Here is a 22,576-nt window from a genome sequence, read left to right as displayed (position 1 = left end):
GCAGAAAGGGAAAAAAGTCATGTAACCTATAAAGGCAGACCAATCAGAATCACACCGGATTTCTCAACAGAGACTATGAAAGCTAGAAGAGCCTGGACAGACAATATGCAGACCCAAAGAGAGCACAATTGCCAGCCCAAGCTGCAGTACCTAGGAAAACTATCAATCACCATAGATGGAGAGATGAAGATATTCCAAGGCAAAACTAAATTTACACAATATCTGACAACAAACCCAGCAATATAACAAATTTTAGGGGCAAAACCCAATACAACAAGGAAAACTGCATACCAATGTAAACAAAAAACTCCTAAGCAAGAAAACCAAAAGAAGAAAGACATACAGGTACAATTCAACCTCTGAAAGCAAAAATAGCAGGAAACAGCAACCACTATTCCTTGATAACTGTTAACATAAATGGACTCAACTCCCCAATAAAATGACATAGGCTATCAGACTGTATACATAAACAAAATCTAGCATTTTGCTGCATACAGGATACTCATCTCACAGACAAAGACAGACACTATCTCAGAGTAAAAAGGTGGAAAAAAAACTTCCAAGCAAAAGGCTCCAAGAAGCAGGCTGGAGTGGCCATTCTAATATCGAATAAAGTAAAATTTCAAACAAATGTTATCATAAAAGATAAGGAAGAACATTACAAGGGAAATGTGTCAGGAGGAACTCTCAATCCTTAACATATATGCTCCAAATACAAAAGCACCCATATTTATGAGATCCTAATATAAAAGCCTGTTCTGAACAATGCTGGAAAATCTGGAGGAAATGGATGAATTCCTAAAGAGATACCACATACTAAAGTTGTACCAGGACAAGGTAAACCATCTAAGTATTCCCATAACAGCTAAAGAAATAGAAGAAGTCATCAAAAGCCTCCCACCCCAAAAAAATCCCAGGTCCAGATGGGTTCAGTGCCAAAATTTATCAAATATTTATTCAGGACCTAACCAATACTCTCTAAACTATTCCACAAAATAGAATCAGATGGAACTCAACCTAGGTCATTTTTGGACGCTATAATAACCCTGTTTCCTAAAGCACACAAAGACCCTACAAAAAAAGAGAACTTCAGAACAATATCACTTATGAACATTGATGCAAAAATACTCAACAAAATCCTTGCAAACCGAATCCAAGAACACATCAGAACCATCATTCACCATGATCAAGTAGGCTTCATCATTGGAATTCATGGATGGCTTAATATATGTAAATCCATCAATGTAATCCACCCTATAAACAAACGCAAAGGAAAAAGCCAAATGGTCATCTAACTAGATGCTGAGAAAGCATTTGACAAATTCCAACACATCCTTCATATTAAAAGTCTTGGAAAGAAAAGGAATCCAAGGGCCATATCTAAAAATAATAAAAATCAATATACAGCAAACCAACAGCAAACATCAAACTTAACGGTAGGGAACTTGAAGCAATCCCACTAAAATCAGGGACTTGACAAGGCTGTCCACTCTCCCCCTACCTATTCAAAGTAGTTTGGAAGTCCTGGCCACAGCAATTAGACAGCGAAAGTAAATCAAAGGAATACAAATTGGAAAGGAAGAAGTAAAAACATCACTATTTGCAGATGAAATGGTAGTGTACTTAAGCGACCCCACAACTTCCACCAGAGAACTCCTACAGCTGATAAACAAGTTCAGCAAAGTAGCTGGATATAAAATTAACTCAAACAAAATCAGTAGCCTTCCTATACTCAAAGGACAATCATGTGGAGAAAGAAATTTGCAAAAAGATACCCTTCACAATAGTCACAAATCTATGAAATACCTTGGTGTGACTCTAACTAAGTAATTGAAGGACCTGTATGACAAGAACTTCAAACCTCTAAAGAAGGAAATCGAGGAAGACCTCAAAGAATGGAAAAATTTTCCATGCTTATGGATTGGAAGGTACAACATTTTAAAAATGGCCATCTTACCAAAAGTATTCTACATATTCAATGCAATCCTCATCAAAATACCAACACAATTATTCATTGAACTGGAAAGAGCAATTTGCAATTCATCTGGAATAAAAAAACCTAGAAGAGCAAAATCCATCCTTAAGAACAAAAAAACATTTGTGCGAATCACGATCCCTTACCTCAAGCTATATTACAAGGCAATTGTGCTGAAAACTGCATAGTACTGGTACAGATATAGGCACCTGGATCAATGGAATAGAATAGAATACCCAAAAATGAGCCCTCACATATATGATCACCTGATTTTTGACAAGTAGCTATAAACATTCAGTGGAAAAAGAACAGCTTATTCAACAAATGGTGTTGGTCCAAATGGCAGTCAGCATGCAGAAGAATGAAAACAGACCCTTTCTTATCTCATTGTACAAAGCTCAAGTGCAAGTGGATCAAAGATCTGCACATTAAACTAGGTACGCTGAAACTATTAGATGAGAAAATAGGGAAAACCTTAGAACACATAGGCATAGGAGAAAATTTCATGAACAAAACACCAATGGTCATGCTCTAAGGTCAAAGATTGACAAATGGGACTTAATGAGATTGCAAAATTTCTGTAAGACTAAGGACACTGTCAAGAAAACAAAATGTCAGCCAACAGAGTGTTAAAAGATCTTTACCAACCCCACATCAGATAGAGGCCTAATATCCAAGGTATACAAAGAACTCAAAAAGCTAGACTCCAGAGAATCAAAAAACCCTATTAAAAATGGGATACAGAGCTAAACAAAACATTCTCAATTGAGGAATATTGGATGGCTGAGAAACATCTAAGGAAATGCTCGACATCCTTAGCCATCAAGGAAATGCAAATCAAAATAACCCTGTGATTCTACCTTACACCAGTCAGATTGGCCAAGATCCAAAACTCAGATGACAGCAGATGCTGGAAAGGTTGTGGACAAAGAGGAACACTTCTCCATTGTTGGTGGGGTTGTAAACTGATACAACCACTCTGGAAATCAATCTGGTGATGTCTCAGAAAATTGGATATAGTACTAACTGAAGATCCAGCTATTGCACTTCTGGGCATATATCCCAGAGACACTCCAATATACAACAAAGATACATGAACCACAATGTTCATAGCAGCTCTATTTATAATAGCCAGAAGCAGGAAAGAATCCAGATGTCCTTCAGTAAATGAATGGATACAAAAAGTGTGGTACATTTACACAATGGAGTACTACTCAGCTATCAGAAACAATGATTACCGGATTTCTTAAGAAAATGAATTTATCTAGAGAATATCATCCTGAGTGTGGTAACCCAGTCACAAAAGAACAGACATTATATGCAGTCACTGATAATGAGATATTAACTCCAGAAAGCTCTGAACATCCTAGAAACAACTCACAAACTGTGTGAAGTTCAAGAAAAAGACAAAAAAAGAAAAAGAAAAAAAACATTGTGCTCAATCCTTACACACCAAGAAAACTTTTACTAATTACAGGTTACATCCTGTTTTACATGTACTTTATGCTCATTGTAACTAGTAAGACCTTAACGCACATTATGAAACCTTTAAAAAATATCCAAGCAGTGACAAAAATATTTTCATACACTTTTATGCAAAAATGCTTAAAATTTGTACATTTATCTATCCTTTTTAAAATAAAGTTGTTCAAAGAAATGGCTTTTTAAAGAATGAAGTTTTAATAATGTAATCAATATGAGTACATTTAAAAGCTGTTCAGAAATATAAATGTATGCAAAATTTTAAAATGCAATAATACAATAACTTTTCTTAGTAATATAGGTGATTATGCAATAGCTTTTAAAAAAATACTTTTTCCAATAGTAAAATAGTTTTAAGTTTTATTTTTACTCATTTATGGGAAATTTCACTCTCATAATTTAGGAATTTCAAAAGCTTCTGTTTTTATTGCTTGTTTATATATGATAATCATTATAAAGTAGTTATTGAACAAAGTGAAATGTATAACTTTTGGCATGTTTCAATGTCCAAAATTTAAAGAATCTCAAAATGTATTGTTAAATACTTGATTTATATACATTGTATTTTGCCAACTGTATCTAACAGTCATTAAAACAATTATGTCTTGTTCTTTTTCTTCAAATTTATGGTGTGATTAACCAACTCATGAATGTTTAGGATGATGTAAAAGTTCTAATTACATTCTGAACTTTTATCCCTACATACATAAGAACACAGAAACACAAAGGATCACATAGATACATAAATCATGCATGAAATATAACCCACATCCATTTAAAATGTACAGAAATGTATAATAGAATTTACTATCACAAATTTAAATACAGAAAGAAAAAATATGAAGATGAATTGAACATTTAAAATAGTGGGATTTGAGTTAATTCATCACCTTGAAATTACCTGACATATTCAAATACGTCTTAAAATATTGAGTCTTCATAGATAAAGAGATTGGAAATATAACTATTAAGAAACATTAGAGAGTTAACAAACAAGTAAGGGTCTGTAAGTAGCCTGCCTCTAAAGATACAGTCACTAGATTGGTAGGAGAAACAGGGCCCTTTATCTATTTTATCTATAACACAAGATAATGGTGCTAAGGTCTGTAGATGCTTGGCCCAGGAAGTGAAATTATTAGAAGGCATAGCCTTGTTGGGGTAAGTGTGTCACTGTGGGTGTGTGTTTGAAGACCCTCATCTTGGCAACCAGTATTCTATTTGGAGCCTTGAGATGAAGATGTAAAACTCTCAGTCACTCCTGCTCCTGGATGCATGCCTGGATGATGCCATGTTCTTGACTTGATGATATTGGACTGAACCTCTGAACCTGTCATCCAGCCCGAATTAAATGTTATTATTTATAAGCCTTACCTTGGTCATGGTATCTGTTCACAGCAGTTAAACCCCACTTAAGAAAGATGGATTCTGTAAATAAAACACATAAATTTTAATAAAATTATGGATAATCCTCTGGGTGTTTTGTGTGTGTGTGTATGTGTGTGTGTGTGTGTGTGTGTGTGTGTGTGTGTGTGTGTGTGTGTGTGTCTATGTGTCTGTGTTTCTGTGTGTGTATGTGTGTTTACCCCAGGAAAACCTACAACATGTATAAGCATGGGTTTAATCCCAGGATTTTTAGGTAGTATCACTAACTCACAATTATCAACCCAGTCTAATGATCAACTTGATAACAATACAAAACTTCTTTTAACTATACAAAGAAATGATAAAAATCATTTCATATATGTATTTACTATAAAGTATATATGAAAGTATCTTTCTCTTTAGCATGATCCCAGTACTTTACAAATCTTCTCAAGCATGCCTTGTATGATGAAAAAAAACTGTGATAAGAAACTCTAAATATAATATTTTGTTAAGAAATAGGATTTTTCAGTCAGTGTAGTTTACCTTTGAAGATATTAAAAAGCACATATAAAAGTGACCCATGACTATGACATACTGAAATATCTAAAACATATAATCTTTATATGGTAAGCAAGAGAAAAGAACTTAAGGACAAAAACAATAAATGAACAGAGCAATGCTATGAGGTCTATATAGTTTTGAACATTTCAATAGAAAATAATTGATGTACAATGTATATGACAATATAGGCAAGCTCTTTCACTTAGTGGCTTGTAATTATGTCACGGTCAGTGAATGGACCTCTTCTGGCCATCCTCGGTATGAATATAAAAATGAAAACTATTTTTAGGACTCAGGAGAGATATTTTCTAGTTCCATACATATGACACCAAAATCTATAATGTCTTTGTTTTTAGCTGGTTAGTATTTCATTGTGTAAATAAACTACATTTTATCCATTCTTCAGTTAAGAGACATCTAGGTAGTTTCCAGTTTCTGGCATTTATAAATAAATCTACTATGAACATAGTTAAGCTAATCATGCATCATTTGGGTATATGCCATAAAGTGGTATGAAGAATAACTACCCAATGTATGGCTGAACAACACATGTATGTTATTAGCTAAGAATACTTCCTCACATGCCTTTCACCTGTTTCTACTTCAGGAAAACACTCTTTCATGTGCTTGCCCTACCAAAACACTATTCAACACAACTGACTTTCCAAATATCCCCTAAGTTTCAACTTCTCACCGCCCCCTTCATTGATATTCTGGTTTCGCCTCATCTCAGGCCTCTGGCATGTCCTAGAGATGACCCACCTCCAACCCTTGTTGATTTCCATTGTTTCTTTCTTTCCTCCATAAACATGATCACCTCTCCCATCCATCAGAATGGGTAAGGCAAAAATACCTCAAGGAACAGCACACGTTCATAAGGATGTAGAGCAGAGAAATCTCCTACATGTTGGTAGGAGGAAAAACTTGTATAACCCCTCTGAAAATCAATTTTACAATTTCTTCAAAAACTGGAAGTTTTCTTAGGGGAAAACACATGAAAGAGTATTTTCTTGAAGTGGACACAGGTGAAAGGTTAAAGCTTACTTGTAAAGAAACATTTCACTGAAGCAGACATAAGAGAAAGGATATTCTGCAAAAGGATGCACATGACAGGGCATGTGGTAACACATTCTTAGCTAATAACATATATGCATTGCTCAACCATACATACGCTTCATTTGTGGAGACCACATCGAGAGAAGTGTACCAAAAAACTTCTGGTGGCAATCTGCTTCCAGACTCCAGTTGCTTAGCAATGTAATGTCAAATGAAACAGGCACATGTGGTATGGAGGACACATGATGTTTGCAGGGATATAAACTTAACTCATGGGATGGCTGCGGCTGATCTCGGCTCACTTCTAGAGTCCACTCTGCCCCACTTGATAGACTCTTGCCTTCACTGATCTTTACTTCTCTGAGAGGCACAGCCAAAATCTCCTGGCATACATCCTGTTCCCTCCTGCTGAGTGGCGTCAAGACTGAGGCCTGGCAGTCTCCACTAGATAGTGCCACACCTGCTGATTCAGGTTTTCTACCCTGACTGTACTGAACTGGAATGTTCATATGAAGGTGAAGCATTTGGGAGCAGATCCAGCTTCCACTCCTAACCTGTGACCTGAACTCCAGATATGCAGAAAGCACAGGTGTGGGTGAGGGATGGAATTGCTCCAAAGAATAACTTCCAAACATGTACCCTTCCCCCATTAAATAATGGTTTAAGAACCATTATTAAAAATAGAGTTTGAAAAATTAAAGTTACAGGGGTGACTCTAGCTTATTCTCCTGTAAATAGGGGATATGGCTCCTTAAGTGGCCACCTCCTATAGCCAGACAGGATTTTCAGTGGAGGAACAGAGGACCTAGGTCAGACCCACAGAGACTCTCTTATGATTGGTTCAGCCACAGTAAGCTCCAATGAGCCCTTGTCAGTTGATAATGTAGGCTGTTTCCATTGTGTATCTTTAACCCTTCTGGTTGCTCTCATACTTTGATCTCTGCCTACCTTCTGCTTAACTAACTCCTAAGCTCTGCTTGATGTTTGATTGTGATTCTATGCCAAAGAGGAATACTGATTTAGCATTTCTAGTGGATTGTTTTGTAATTTTTATGATTAGTGTATAGCAGTAAGACCTCTCTTGGAAATATACCCAAAAGATACCCTACCATGCTACAGGGGCACATGTGCTACTATGTTCATAGCAGTCTTATTTATGATAACCAGAAGCTGGAAACCACCCAGATGCAAGATGTCCCACTACAGAAGAATAGATACAGAAGTATGTATGTATGTATGTATGTATGTATGTATGTATGTATGTATTTTACAGCTAGTGTTCCTAAATCTCTGTGTTCATCTATCCCACATCTGTCCTGTCTCTTTATCCCAGTCACCATGGTGCCAATGAATGCTCTGGCAGATGCTCTCAAGAGAATCAACAATGCTGAGAAGAAAGGCAAATGCCAGGTCCTCATCAATCCATGTTCTAAAGTCACTGTTTGGTTCTTAACTGTGATGATAAAGCATGGATACATTAGTGAATGGAGAACATTGATGACAGCATAGCTGGGAATATTGTTGTGAACCTCACAGGAAGGCTGAACAAGTGTGGAGTTATAAATCCTAGTTTTGATGTTCAACTCAAAGACCTACAAACATGGCAGAACAAGCTGCTCCCATCAGGGCAGTTTGGCTTCATTGTGCTGACAACCTCTGCTGGCATCATGGACCATGGAAAGGGAAGACACATACATACAGGAGGAAAAGCCTGAGATTCCTTTTTTAAATGAAAAGCATAAATAAAAAGACTCTGTGGACTAAAAAATAACTGTTACTACTTGTCAAGAAATAAACTTTCTTTTCTGCCTATACAGAAGTTAGGCTTTTCCCTGTAAAGTTACCTGAGCTAAGAATTTTGGTCTGATGCATCAGAAAAATGTTCCTGACAGTATGCTCCAGTTTTCAAAACCCTAGTGCTATGGCCTGCCAAGAAATTGAGAGTCATATTTGCTATTTCCCACCATTCCCTGTGTCATAATAATGTTTAGGACAAGTGTCAGGTTGTCACAATCTCTTTTTGCTTTTATCTTAGTGTGAAGATATAATACATTATTATCTATTCAAAAATGGAGAAAGAAAAATCTGTCCAGAGGGCTACATATTTCAAAAGATAAGGAGTTCTATTGCTTCCTCCAAGTAAAGATTATTAACCTGGCATATTTCAAACATTCTCATTTCTTGTCTTCCTTCATAGGCATTTGGCATTGCAAGTCTATCTTTAAGCATCTTCCCTTTCTACATAGGTGTTTGTTTATCTTTGCAAGTCTACCTCTGAGCAGTAACTCTGGAGAGCAATAAGAATGGGGCTATAAATATTCTCAAAAGTTCATCATTATATATCTTACCTGAGGAAGGCAGTGATAAAAGATTTTATTAGAGCAGATAAGGGCACTTCTTGCTGTTCAGTGGTTAATATAGTTTCTCTGTTTTCTTAAGAATTGAAATTAGTTTATGTATTCCAAAAAGTATGATATTTGTGAACATTTTTTTCCAAATGCACCAGCTAACATACATTGTTTGCAATCAGTGGTTTAAATAGAGTTGTACTGCATATCCATTTACAGTCTGATGTTAAAAAGATCATCAATAGTTCCACTATACATTCTCATAATAAATGGTTAAGTAACAATAAAGTATGTTAAAGATAATTATATTTCAACAAAACCATAGTTTAATGTTATATTGCTATATAATCTCTAAGAATATATAGAAAATCAAGAAAGCATAAACATCATCATCAGATAAATTGAAAAATGTTATATTATGTATGATTGCATTTCATGAACTATCCCAATTATAAACCTCTCAAAAATATCATAGCATTTGGGTAGTTTATTTCCCTCCTCAATTGATTAAGCAACGTTGGTCTCATTAAGCAATATAATGTTACATAATATTTGTTCGTGGTTACCTCTGAGATTCTAAAAAGGATTAATTTTCTAAAATAAGAAGCACGAAGAAGAGTGCCCAAACATTAATAAGAAACACAAAACTATACACAATTTTTGAAAACAAACCTTTTTGTTTTCTGTGTTTTCCCATGTGCCCTACAATGCATTGTTCTAGTAACCAAATTACAAGACTAGAAGAAAGAATGCCTAAAAATCTTATGCCAGTGTCATTTGCAAACTTGTGAGGTAAGAGACAATAAAATATAATCTATCATTCACTCTATCATTAAAATATTTTATCCAATGGTTCTTACATTAGAGTGTACATCTATAATAAAAGTATAATTTCAAATGTGTGCTATGAACTGTGGATAACATTGTATTGAAACGATCATATTACAACAAAAAATTAAATTGAACGTCTAGTTGTAGATAATCAAGATAAAATAATTTAATTGTAGTAATTATAATAATTGCAAAAAGTACTAGGTATATACATAGCACAAACATTCTCAAAATAATTTCAATATCATATTGTTATGAGATATTTAGAGTCTTCGAGTCTGTATTTCATCCATAAAAATTCTAGGGTATATGTGGCTGTTTGATTATTTGAAAGAATCTATGGGTTTCATTGATGAAGGAAAGATTTATAATGACTTAGCATCCTTGGGAAATGATCTCTTTTAGGTTGCCTAACCAGAGAAATTGAGCTCATTTGGATGTATTATTTTTGTATTTATGCACATATGTGTGTGCATACACACACACACATACACACACACACACACACACATACACACACACACAATAAACAAAGGCAAAGAAGTTTTCAGCTTGAGATAGGTGGTTTTCATGGGTGTAGGGGTTGAAACAGTGTAAGTGGGAAGGCCTGGAGGAAGGAAAGAAACTGGGGAGAGTATTCTGATTATATTTTACAAAGAACCATATTTTCAAATGTTTAAGAACCACTTAACATCAAGACATGAATAATACATGGAAGATTCAGGGAAAAAAAAAAACATAACATTTAACAGGGTCATGAAGCTCAGAAAATACTAAGGCTAGGTAGGCAATTATTGGAGAAGAAGGATATTCTTTAGTGGACCTGCCTGCAGGTTAGACATGAAACTTGAAAAATCAGTTTTTGTGATTCATTACTATGGCATTTAAGTTAATATAGATTGCTTTAATAAAATTTTAGGGATCTTGAAATGGTACAGCCTATGGGTTTTTAATGGTACAGTTTAGTGGTTTTGAAAAGTACAGTCTAGGAGTTCAGATCAGGTTTATTTTCTCTGAATATTGAAAGTTAAGAGAAATCTTAAGCACAAGTAGCCACCAAGAAATCTCATATACCTCAACATAATCAGAAGTTCAGAAAGACATTCACTGGTGCAAGTAAAATGCAGTGGGCACACAGAAAAGACTATCTGTGAAGGAGAATCAGAAAGCCAAAAATTCAGTCTCTTCTAGAAGCACCTCAGTAGAATTCTCTTCTACTCTGAGGTTGCTCAGTTGGAAGACAGTCATTTATTGCCTGAGAATTGTCCTATAACATGTCCTCATTCAATATTGAACTATTTAGAGATGAAAGTAAAAAATATTTTTAAAAGAGAATACGGATTTATATTTGATTTAGTTCCAAGTGAGGTGATATAAAATCCCATTATTTCAATATGATTTAGGAATTGAAACAACAACAAAACATTAGTAAAGAAGATAGAACAGTATCTATCTCTCACAAAGCACATATCAAAAGGTTTTAGTGGTTCTTGTAAAAGTAACTTTTATTCACCTTATGTAAATGGCATCTCTGACTTACTCTTGAATGAGCCCAACCTTTCTAGTTCTTTCTGAACTGTGGCTTGTTGATTCAACTCAGCTGTTCTAACAGAGGCTCAAACACCTCTCCAAACTACCTTATTATCCTGACATCTCTCAGATTCTCACTATAGCTTTGATTAACTCAAAACATCTCTGGCAATTTGTTCTAAGCTTCTGGCCCATTGTTTTTCTCTGCTTTCAACTGCCTCTGCTCACCTGTACTGAACTCACAGACAACACAACTCCCCCACCCACCCACCCACTTCCACCTCACCACCCTGGCATTCTATTGCACTGCAGTATCAAACCTTGCCAGGAGCAAAGGCCTCTTCTCCCACTGATGTCTGACAAAGTCATGCTCAGCTATATATGCAGCTGGAACTATGGGTCCCTCTTTGGTTAGTGGGTTAGTCCCTGGGATCTCTGAGGGATTTGGTTGGTTGATATTGTTGTTCTTCCTTCTTATGGTGTCATGAACCCCTTCAGCTTCTTCAGTTCTTCTGTCTGCATTGGGGTCCCCATGCTCAGTCAAATGGTTGGCTGCAAGCATCTACATTTGTATTGGGAAGGCTCTTGCACAGCCCCTAGGAGATACCCATATCAGGCTCCTGTCAGCATGAACTTCTTAGAATCAGCAAATGTCTAGGTTTGGTGGCTACTCATGGGATGGTTCTCCAGGTGGGGCAGTCTCTGGATGGCATTTTCTTCAGTCTCTTGTCCACTCTTTTTCCCTGTATTTCCTTTAGACAGGAGGAATTCTGGGTTAACTTTGTATAAAGGGTGGGTGACACATCCTTCAACTGGGGGCCGTGCCTATAAGGATCCATCTGCCTCTTTTTATTCTGTGCTTCTTTTATTTCTATATTTTACAAATTTTATATTGAATTACAATTAATATAAGTAAGTATATCAAAAATCATTATTATAAAAAGAAAAGTGATAGGGTTATTGTTAAATATGTTTCTAGAGCAGCAGTTGATATTTCCATTATGTAACCAGAATTCTCCAAGTAGGAATTATAGAAATATCAGAATGCTAGTTAATTAATTTATGTGTGAAAAACACAGGATAGTAACATTAAGACTTAAAAATGAAGCAAATTCTAGGTTTTCATATTGGAATTTTTTTATTTCAAATAATATTCTGCCAGGAATTTAAAAGATGTGAATTTTTTTTTTTTGGAAAATTTCCAACAAATATACAGCATGTATTCTAAAATTAACAATTAATATGTTATTCTTGACAAGTATCTACTTAATTCAGTAAACATATGAATCATATAATTTCAATGTGAAGTATTAAAATAGTACCTATATGTAATATCAGCTATAATATCATTAACAATTTGTAAAAAGAGTCTTCAACTACTTTACTAAGTCACCTCCTACAATAAGCAATATGTCAGAATAATGGACAGCATAATTAACCCAGTTGCCTAAAATATGGCCACTGTAATTCAGTTATTTTGTCTTTAATGTAGTGATATAACATTTATAGAAAAATGATCATTAATAATAAAGCACATATAAAGTTAAATTGTATTTAATTTAATAAATTATTCAAATAATCATATAGTAAATAAAATATATAAATAATAGGCTACAAATACTACAAAGTTTTGCTGTTAACTTCCATTTTTATTAATTTAGATCTAAGTTTTCTGAACAGGGTATCTCTTGGGTGTAATTTTTAATAATGTGGTGATTGATCTGCTTCTTGTCTTAAGATTCAAATTATTAAGTCCGTCTACTTAATCAATACTGGTCTCCATTCTATTGTATCACTTAATATATATTAATTCTTAGAGATAAAAATAATGTTTAAATTGAAATATCTACATTAAACATACGGACCTTTCAAGTAGAGACTAAAACACTCTATTAGGTCGACAGAAAACATAATATCTGTCTTCCGTTCTCTCTCCCCTCTCTCACACCTTCCATTTCTCACTAGAATTTATTTACTTAGAATGTGATTACAGAGGAAATTTCATCACAGCACTGGTGGATAGGCCAATTGAAGAAAACCAAACACTGAACTCAAATGGATCAAATCTGTTCCAAACAGAAATTTCTTTCTTAAAGGTGAAATTTTACACTTGGTCCTTTTAAAATTTTTTTCAGGGAAAGTAAAAGTTACTTGTAAAATTTAATTTGACAAAAGCAAATTCTGAGTTTCTTCAGAGCCCTACATATACAAAAAGCAGCTTTCCTATCATCATGTGGTAATGGCTTCTCTCTGAGACTGGAGCTGTGAATATGTAACTCATTATAAGTCTTCAGAGTTTTTATCCTCCCGGCAGGATAATATTCTAGTGAATTTCTAAGTATGCAAAGCTTTTCCAAACATTTGTCACTGGTTAATAAATTATGCTGGTTAATATAACATCTAATAAAATATTTATTTTAAACATCAGGAGGCTGGGTTGCAGCTAAGATTTTAGTTTTAAAATCTATGGGTCAGTAGCCTGATATATTCCCTTTAATCAAAAAGAATAATGAATTGAGTCACATACAGTGGGTCTCACAGAGAAAACCTGCCGTGAGGGAGTATCTTAATTCATCTGGCCCTCATTACTGTTAACCTAATTAACCATATAATATAAAGTTAATAATAAATACAGGCTTAAATGAGATAAGACTAAAATGTGAGCAATTATGCCAAAAGCTTAGTAGAAGGTAACGAGTTTTATATATTAATTTCAATTCAATTTGACTCTCAGTTAATCTCTTAAATGGAAATAGATTAATCCTTTACCAAAAATGAATAGATTTTCATGAGTAAGTCCTTAATAATAAATAGAATGGACTATATGCTGTGTTCTGTATCTAAACTATAGTATCTTCAGATATTCTATGAGTTGAAGGACATAAAATGTTACAGTGATACAAGGTTGAGAAATGATAAGATTTTGTTCATTATTTACACACTTAAGGGATATCCTTACTTTTTGCTTTAACCTTAATATATATATTAATATATATTAAATACATATAATAAATATATATATTATTATATAAATATGAATAAAAATAAAAATTAATTAATTAATACATTTGTTTACATTCCAAATCCTGCCCCCTCCTTATTCCTATCTCATCTAAAGCCTTTTACTCTGATCCTTCTCCCCTTCTTCTCTGAGAGTGTGGGAACACCCTGGTTACCATCCCCCCCTAGCACATCAAGTCTCTGTCAGATTAACTGCATCCTCTCCCACTGAGATGAAGCAGGACAGCCATGAAGACTGGGCTACCTGTCTGCTACATGTACGGGGGGTGGTGACTCTTCCAACCTGTGTCTGTTGATTGCTTGGTATCTCTAGTTTTTAGATCTTCCAGGGGTCTAGATTTGATTTTGTTTTTGTTTTGTTTTTTGTTTTTGTTTTTTAAATTCTGTTGGTCTTCCTGTGGAGTTTCTATCTACTTCTGGACATATGATTCTTTTCACTACTCTTTCATACGTGTCTCTTATCCCTCTATCTAATGTTTGGCTGTCGGTGTCTGCTTCTGTTTCCATCTACCGCTGAGTTTTGCCTCTCAGACTCCTGTCTGCGAGCATAACTGGCATTAATAATATAAGAGACTGCTGTTTGCTCATGGTGTGGTTTCACGCTGGGTGGTTATTGGTTGTCGTCTACATCAGTTTATGCTCTATCCCTGTATTTTTGTTTGATGAGACAATTTTTGTGCCAAATATTTAATGGGTGGGTTGGTGTCCTTATCCTTCTACTGTGGGTTTCTGCCTAATTACGGGAGGTGGCCTCTAGGTGTTCCATGTCCCTACTGTTAAGGTCACCTGCCATCCACATTGACTACTGGGAGCTTTCTTTATCCCAGCTCTCTAGGATTTCCTAGACATTCTACAGTCTGCAACCCCAGGCAGCTGCAGATTTCCCGCTATTATCCTGGTCCACTGGTCCTCTCTCCTGTCTTACTAGCATTTGTTCCAGCCTTCCCATGTTCCCATCACCCCCAATTCCCTCCCTTCCTCTGTTTTCTATGACTATTTTGTTTCCTCTTCTAGGTGTGATTCCAAAATTCTTACTTGGGCCTTCCTTCTTATTTATTTTCTCAATCTGTGGGGTATGTCATGTGTATTTTGTACTATGTGGCTAATATTCACTTATCAGTGAGTATATCACATGTTGGAATAAACTCAGATATCCCTTACCCCAAAACTGGATACAGATAACATGGTTCATTTGCACACTGAAATACAATACAACTATTAAAAACAAGGACATCATGAACTTTACAGTCAAGTAGATGGAACAAGTACGTATCATCCTGAGTGAGTTGACACAGACCCAAAAGGACAAGAATACCCTATCTTATCAGCTGTAAATCTCAGTATAATGGGAAGCTTTGTTTAATTTTACAGAATAAAATTTTATAGGTGACATCTAAGAAAATGTGTGACCATTCCCAGCATTTTCAATCTAAATTTCTTCATAGACAGTGGATTCAGAAAGCAGTTAGAGCTTAGGAAATAAACACTGTAGATGGATTTGTATTTTTTTTCATTTAAAACTTGGACTGCATTCAGTGATGCACAAGCAAGATGATGCATTTCTTCTTCTCAAGATGGCGCATTAATTTTTCAACTCATTATTACAACATATTCCACTAACAAAAAAGATATACTGGCTAAAACTGAAAAGACTAGATATTTCAACATTCATAAAAGCATTGAGATTGACTTTCCAAACAAAATAATTAGAATTTTATGTAACAACCCGAAAAGATAAAAGATTTTCTGTGTAATTAAATTCTTTGGAAATGTGCCTTGGAAACGAAGATTAATCGAGGTCATATCTATTATGTAATTAATGAGAAGCATGATTATTGTATTGATAGTAGCAATAGGAATGATTTATTTTGTAAGGTTACTCCTGTTTGTTCCATCAGTTTATGTACACTCTTCATGCTTATTTGTGCACGTGAAGTTCAGAGGTCAGGACAGGATGCCCTCAAGTTGTTCTTCTCTTCATATGTAGATTTGCTTATTTAACACTTGTTTACTTTTCCCAGATGGCTAAGGATGTTGAGCACTTCCTTAGGGAAATGCAAATCAAAACAACCCAGAGATTCCACCTCACACTAGTCAGATTGGCCTAGATCCAAAACTCAGATGACAGCAGATGCTGGAGAGGATGTGGAGAAAGAGGAACACTTCTCCACTGTTGGTGGGGTTGGAAACTGATACAACCACTCTGGAAATCAGTCTGGCCATTTCTCAGAAAATTGGACATAGTACTACTTGAAGATCCAGCTATTCCACTTCTGGGCATATACCCCAGAGACACTCCAATATACAACAAAGATACATGCACCACAATGTTCATAGAAGCTCTATTTGTAATAGCCAGAAGCTGGAAAGAACCCAGATGTCCTTCAGTAGATGAATGGATACAAAAATTGTGGTACATTTACACAATGGAATACTACTCAGCGACCAGAAACAATGACTTGACCAAATTCTTAAGAAAATGGCTGCATCTAGAGAATATCATCCTGAGTGAGATAACCCAGTCACAAAAGAACAGACATAATATGCAGTCACTGATAGTGGGATGCTAACCCCAGTGGCTCAGACTGCCCCAGGAACAACTCACAGACTGTGTGAAGTTCAATAAAAAAAGAAAACAAAACAAAGCAAAACAACAACAAAAAAAAATGTCATGCTCAATCCTTACACACCAAGAAGACGTTGACTAATTCCGGGTTACATCCTGTTTTACATGTACTTTTTGCTCATTGTAACTAGTAAGACCTTAATGCAGAGTATTAAACCTTAAAAAAAAAAAAAAAAAAAAAAAAAAAAAAAAAAAAAAAAAAAAAAAAAAGCCAAGCACTGACACAATTGTATTTGTATACATTTATGCAAAAATGTTTAATTTTTTTTCTTTTATCTTTGTTTTTTAAAATAAAGTTTAAAAAAAATACTTGTTTATTTGGGGATATGGTTCCTAACTGAATCCAGAGTTCACTGACATACTGTCCAGCCTACAAGCTCCAGGCCAGGGCCCTCTGGCTACCTTCCTGTCAGTGAGGCTGAAGGCTTAAAGTGCTTGATTCTACCCTAGGATTTTCTACATGTACACTAGAGACCCAAAATTTTTTCTTCATGCTTTCAGGCCTAAGCATCTCCTAATACCTGAGAACATCATTTATGAATATGATGTGCCACACATCATTAGGTTCATAACAAACATGTCAATACTAGTTCTCAACACAGTATTAATTTTCAAGTCATCACCGCAGTATATTCTACCAACAAAGAGATGAGAAAACTGAGGAGAAAGCTCTATGAGTGAGGCCTAAAAGAAAAACAAACTATCAAGCAATAAATCACATATTTAATCTGGAATGGTTTTTCTTCAACTTAAAATTTATTAGAATTTCAGTATAGTATTCTTTTCTAACATGGATATATTGCAAATCATTCATTCTAACATCCTTGACCTTGCCTCTATGGAGAAACCTTACCAAAATTGTTATCTTGCCTGATTGGAGGCTTAGTATCAAAAATCTCAAACATTTCATAAAAAAATGAGATGGGCAGGAAAATCATGTGAATAAAAAAAGACATTTCGTTGTATCAGGTTGAATGCTAGGAAGAATATTCATCTTAAGCAAAAGACAATACCACTCCTGTAATGAGACACTTATGTGTTCTTCCTAGGATTCCAGAATTCAAGGATCATACAAAGTGCCAAAATCCTCTAAGATCTGACATTAATGCTTCCTAATTGTCCCTTAAAAACTGTAAGACTACCTTTCTTATCTCACAAGATTCCTCCTACACATGGTGTCCTCTATTCTATGCTTGATCAGTCATTGAATTTATTGTCTTCTTTATTATACAAAATCAAGCTTCATATTGCAAAGAATGAAGCTAGAGCATTACACTATGATTCTGAGTTCAAAAGAAAGTTCACCATTTTAAAAAATATTTGTTTCATCAATTTACATTAACTTCTATGTCTATTTTGCTATTGGTTATTATATCAAATCCTAAATATATGCCAGATTTCATTGTATAATCTTCTTGGAATAATATTCTCATTTATTTATTTATTTATTTATTTATTTATTTATTTATTTATTAGCTAATGTTGTGATCAGATTTACAATTTGTTACACTTTCTAAATTTCACTACTGAAAAAAATCAAAATTTGACATGCTATCTCATTAACAGAATTTGTATACTTAAATGAATTTACTGGTATTCAGCAAAAACTGCTTTATTCACATATTTTTTAATGAACTAATTTTATGTTATAATATCCATTGTGATTTTAGTATCTGGAAAGTTAGAAATTTGAAGAAGCATTTGGGGGCATTTTCTTATTTTATGTACTTTTTAAATATATAAAGCAAATAATATCCTTTTCCATTCAAAATTAAATTTTCTACCATGTCTTTATGAATACACATATATATTTATTCATATATATACACACATATAACGAATGTTTATTTGTGTATTCACATGCACATAAAACCATATATATTTGTATTGCAAATATTTTTATTCATTTATTTTCAGCAAAATTATATTGTAACTGGGAATATTGTCTAAATATTTTAAAACCTTTTGTCTTTCTGAGGGGTTCATTGGTAACATAATTACTGTATTCAGAAACATTTTCAAAATGATTGTATCCTGCTTAAGAGTGTTGTAGCTCCAGCATGTTCCAGAATACCTACATGGTAGTGTTTTTCTGTTAGTGCAAAAGATTACTTTCCTATCGAACATTTCATATAAAAATATCTAAGAAAGTGAAGAACATGAAACAGATTCCCAACACACACACACACACACACACACACAGTTGTATAGGTTGTATATTTTATACAGACTTATTCAGTAGGAGAGGCTGTCCTGGACATATTTTCCCTCACAAAATCTTGTATTTTGTCAGGGAACCTTTCCAACTTTGGAAATGCCATAACCTGCTTACCTCTAGAGCTAGCCTATCAGCTTAAGGGTCAGACAATGCTGCTTTGTCTAGATAGCCTGTGTGTTGTAACTGTAGCAAATATACCTGTTCATTCTTTTTTCTTCATATAAAAATTGGTTTCGAAATTTTCCTGGGTTGAAGTTTTGGATCCTGACTGTTGGCTGTGTCCCTGGTTAATTGGTTTTGGAATGTATATTCAAAAACCATTCATAACTGACTGAGATCAGTGTTTGCCTCGTTCGTGTCAGTAACAGGAACAACCTCTGAGACTGAAACATTCCATCCTACAGGGGAAGGTTCCTAAACACAAAGGTAAATGACTCAAAATAGCTTTAGGAAGTTTTGTAACATAAACCAGATTAACTCACCCCCTTCCATCCCCAAATGAGCAATAAAGTTCAGAGCCACAACCAGACAAAAGAAATTGCAAAGAGCTCTGAGACTTGACACACTTCCAGGAAGCACAGCCACTAGCTGACCAGCCACAAACAGGATTAGACTGAGTCACTTGTAAGACACATGCTAACTTGTTCAGCTTCCTTCAGGCTCTGCAGTGTGTTCCAGGTTTCCAGTTTCTGTGAGCTGACACAGATGATGACTTGGATTTTAGCACAGCTATTCTCAAGTAATTTATGGTCTTCTATGTAACCTCAATAAAACCAATTTGTTCAAAAATCTGGATTTTGAGCATTTCGTACTTGGTCTTCATTGGGCTTCCTCTCTGTCAAGAGTGGGTGTGGTGTGTGAGTGCTGTTTCTACCCCCCAAACAATATTATAACAATTCCTCTGTTATTCTTTGATGGTTTTGCATGATTCAAAGTTTTTCACTATTGTTGTACATTTTTGAATATATATCTAATAAAATTATTTTAAATATTTTCACCATACCTGTACAGTGAACCAGTACTGTTATTAAGAACATTTATAAATTAAGTCTGAGAATATATGCTTTCTAAATATTGCTTCATGTGATCTATTTAAATTTTGTTCTACTTTAAAGGTTTGGAACAGATACTATTATTCTTTTTTTTAAGATTTATTTATTTATTATATATAAGTACATGTGGCTGTCATCAGACACACCAGAAGAGGGCATTTCATCTCATTACAGATGGTTGTGAGGCACCATGTGGTTGCTGAGATGTGAACTCAGGACCTCTGGGAAACCAGTCACTGCTCTCAACTGCTGAGCCATCTCTCCAGCCCAAGATAGTATTATTATTGACACAGGTGTCTTGCTATAACTAGTTTATCCCTGACTACAATTATTTCCTCTATTATGACAAATATATTGATTCTATTATTGTTCATATTCAAATCTGTTGAGGTTGATTTTTGAATGATATTTTTATTTTCTTATGATTATTCTAGAGTACAAAATCATTCCTTCATTTCAAAATTTTGTGGTGACTACTCTCTTAGTATCCTAACTGTAAGAAAGGCACTAGAACTTGAAATCTTCCTAATGTATGGTTGTAAATATCAGAATATTACTTTATAATTTTGGAACTATATAGGTTTTTTAAAAATTGCTTCAAATTATCAATAATCTTTTCTATTTTCTAACAATGAAATTTCTACTGCATTTATTGAGTTATTATATAACTGAACTTCAAACTTCCATATGCCTTTTTCCTAACAGAATAAGCTATCTTGCATTTCTTTTTATACTGCTTTTTAGAAAATATCAACAAATAAACCTCCTTTCTTCTAAAGTCTACGTAAAAAAGGGATGTATTTCACTAGTCCTTTCAAGGCAGCACTGTGTTGTGTGTGTGTGTGTGTGTGTGTGTGTGTGTGTGTGTGTGTGTTTGATTTACTATTTCCATGCTGTCATGTTGTACATGTTTTCTGTTAGGCTCTGCATGGATCTAACAGTTTAATTTGATTTCATCATATCTATTAAGAAACTGTCTTGTCAAGATGTTTGATATTTGAAATGACTTTTTTTTTCCTCCTGGAATCCTTGAAGACTTCAAGACTTGCTGTTGTTTCCAATTCTGCCTTCAGGATTTGTTTATGAATTTCTTTTCATTCACTTAAATTGTGTTTGCTCAGTTATTAAAGTCTACTATTTAAATTATTTTTAATATAGAAGAAGAAATTTCAGTTATTTTTTTTAATTTAACTCCTTATCAACTATCTAATCTTCTCATTCAGTAAATTCCATTCAAGCCTTGGGTCCACAGTGACTGCAAGGCCAGCCTATGTTACATGGCAAATTTTTGTCTAAAAATAAAACAACACGCACCCTTGAAAAGAAAACACCACAAAGTGATTTTCAAAATAAGAAAAAATATGATTAATCTTTAAACATATTTAAATGATTTTATTATTTGGCGAATCATTGAGAAATCTAATTCTCCTAAACAGAATGCAGCTCGATTGTCTGTGACATTTCTTCAAGGTTGCCTATTCTCTCTTGGTAAACTCTAAAGTCCTTGAGGATGAAACTTGGTAACGTTTGATAAGCAGAGCATATTGCCTAAGGCATGTTAAATGGATAGACTAAAAAGTGACACAAATTGTTAATTTTCTGAGCAAAATATCCAACTTATTCTATGTTATACTATACCCATAAGCACAAATTAATGCTTGTCAATTTTTTGTCTTACGTTAGGATCCCAGTTCACAGTGAAAATGCAATCCTGTGTCCATCAGACGACATGATTTTCTGTTTCATAAAAACATAGCTTGCATTGACAAGAATGTAGATTTAACTCATCATTTGTTCAAGAAAAGGAGACAGTAACAAGTGTTCAAGAAATTCCTTGTGACCTGTCCTGTGAATGCAGGAAATTAAGCTGATATACACCTACAAAGGGACAGAATGTGGGTGAAATTAAATGGGTACCTTCACAAGTCAGACTTTACAGAAAATGAAGTGTCCTGACACCTACTCATGGGTGTGCTTTTGGTTACAAAGCTTTCACACATGATTTCTTGATGGTACAACCCCCAGGTTGACTAAGCTTCAGCAGCAGAAAAATGTAAGGAAAATGGGTACACATAACAGAAGCAAGCATATGGCCTCACATTTGGGGGACATATGTACATACACTGCAGTTCAACATAAGCATAACATAGCAAAATAGTTATTGGTTTGTGTTGAAATTTATGACCACATGGTTGCTATTGATGTAATCACTTAGGGAATATTGGAAGCACAACATTTACTGCTGGCCCACACAATGTTTGGGTTATATCAACTAAGATTATAAACAGTTATTTATCTACAGAATAGTTATTTCATGTGGTCAGGCTGATAACATTTGTCAGAGTTGAAACAATTTTACAAGATCACTTCTGTACGAGGCTGAATACAAATCAGGTCTTATAAACATTTACTAGGGCATTAAATAATCCTCAGACTGGTCAGGTGCTTATTCTCAGGAGTCTCCTCAAATGGAAACACTTTCTAACAGGTGATGAAATGAAAATCACCTAC

The sequence above is a fragment of the Micromys minutus genome (assembly GCF_963924665.1).
Source record: "Micromys minutus genome assembly, chromosome: 4".
Taxonomy (NCBI): Eukaryota; Metazoa; Chordata; class Mammalia; order Rodentia; family Muridae; genus Micromys; species Micromys minutus.
The sequence above is the reverse complement of the archived record's forward strand: the minus strand, read 5'-3'. Positions refer to the sequence as shown.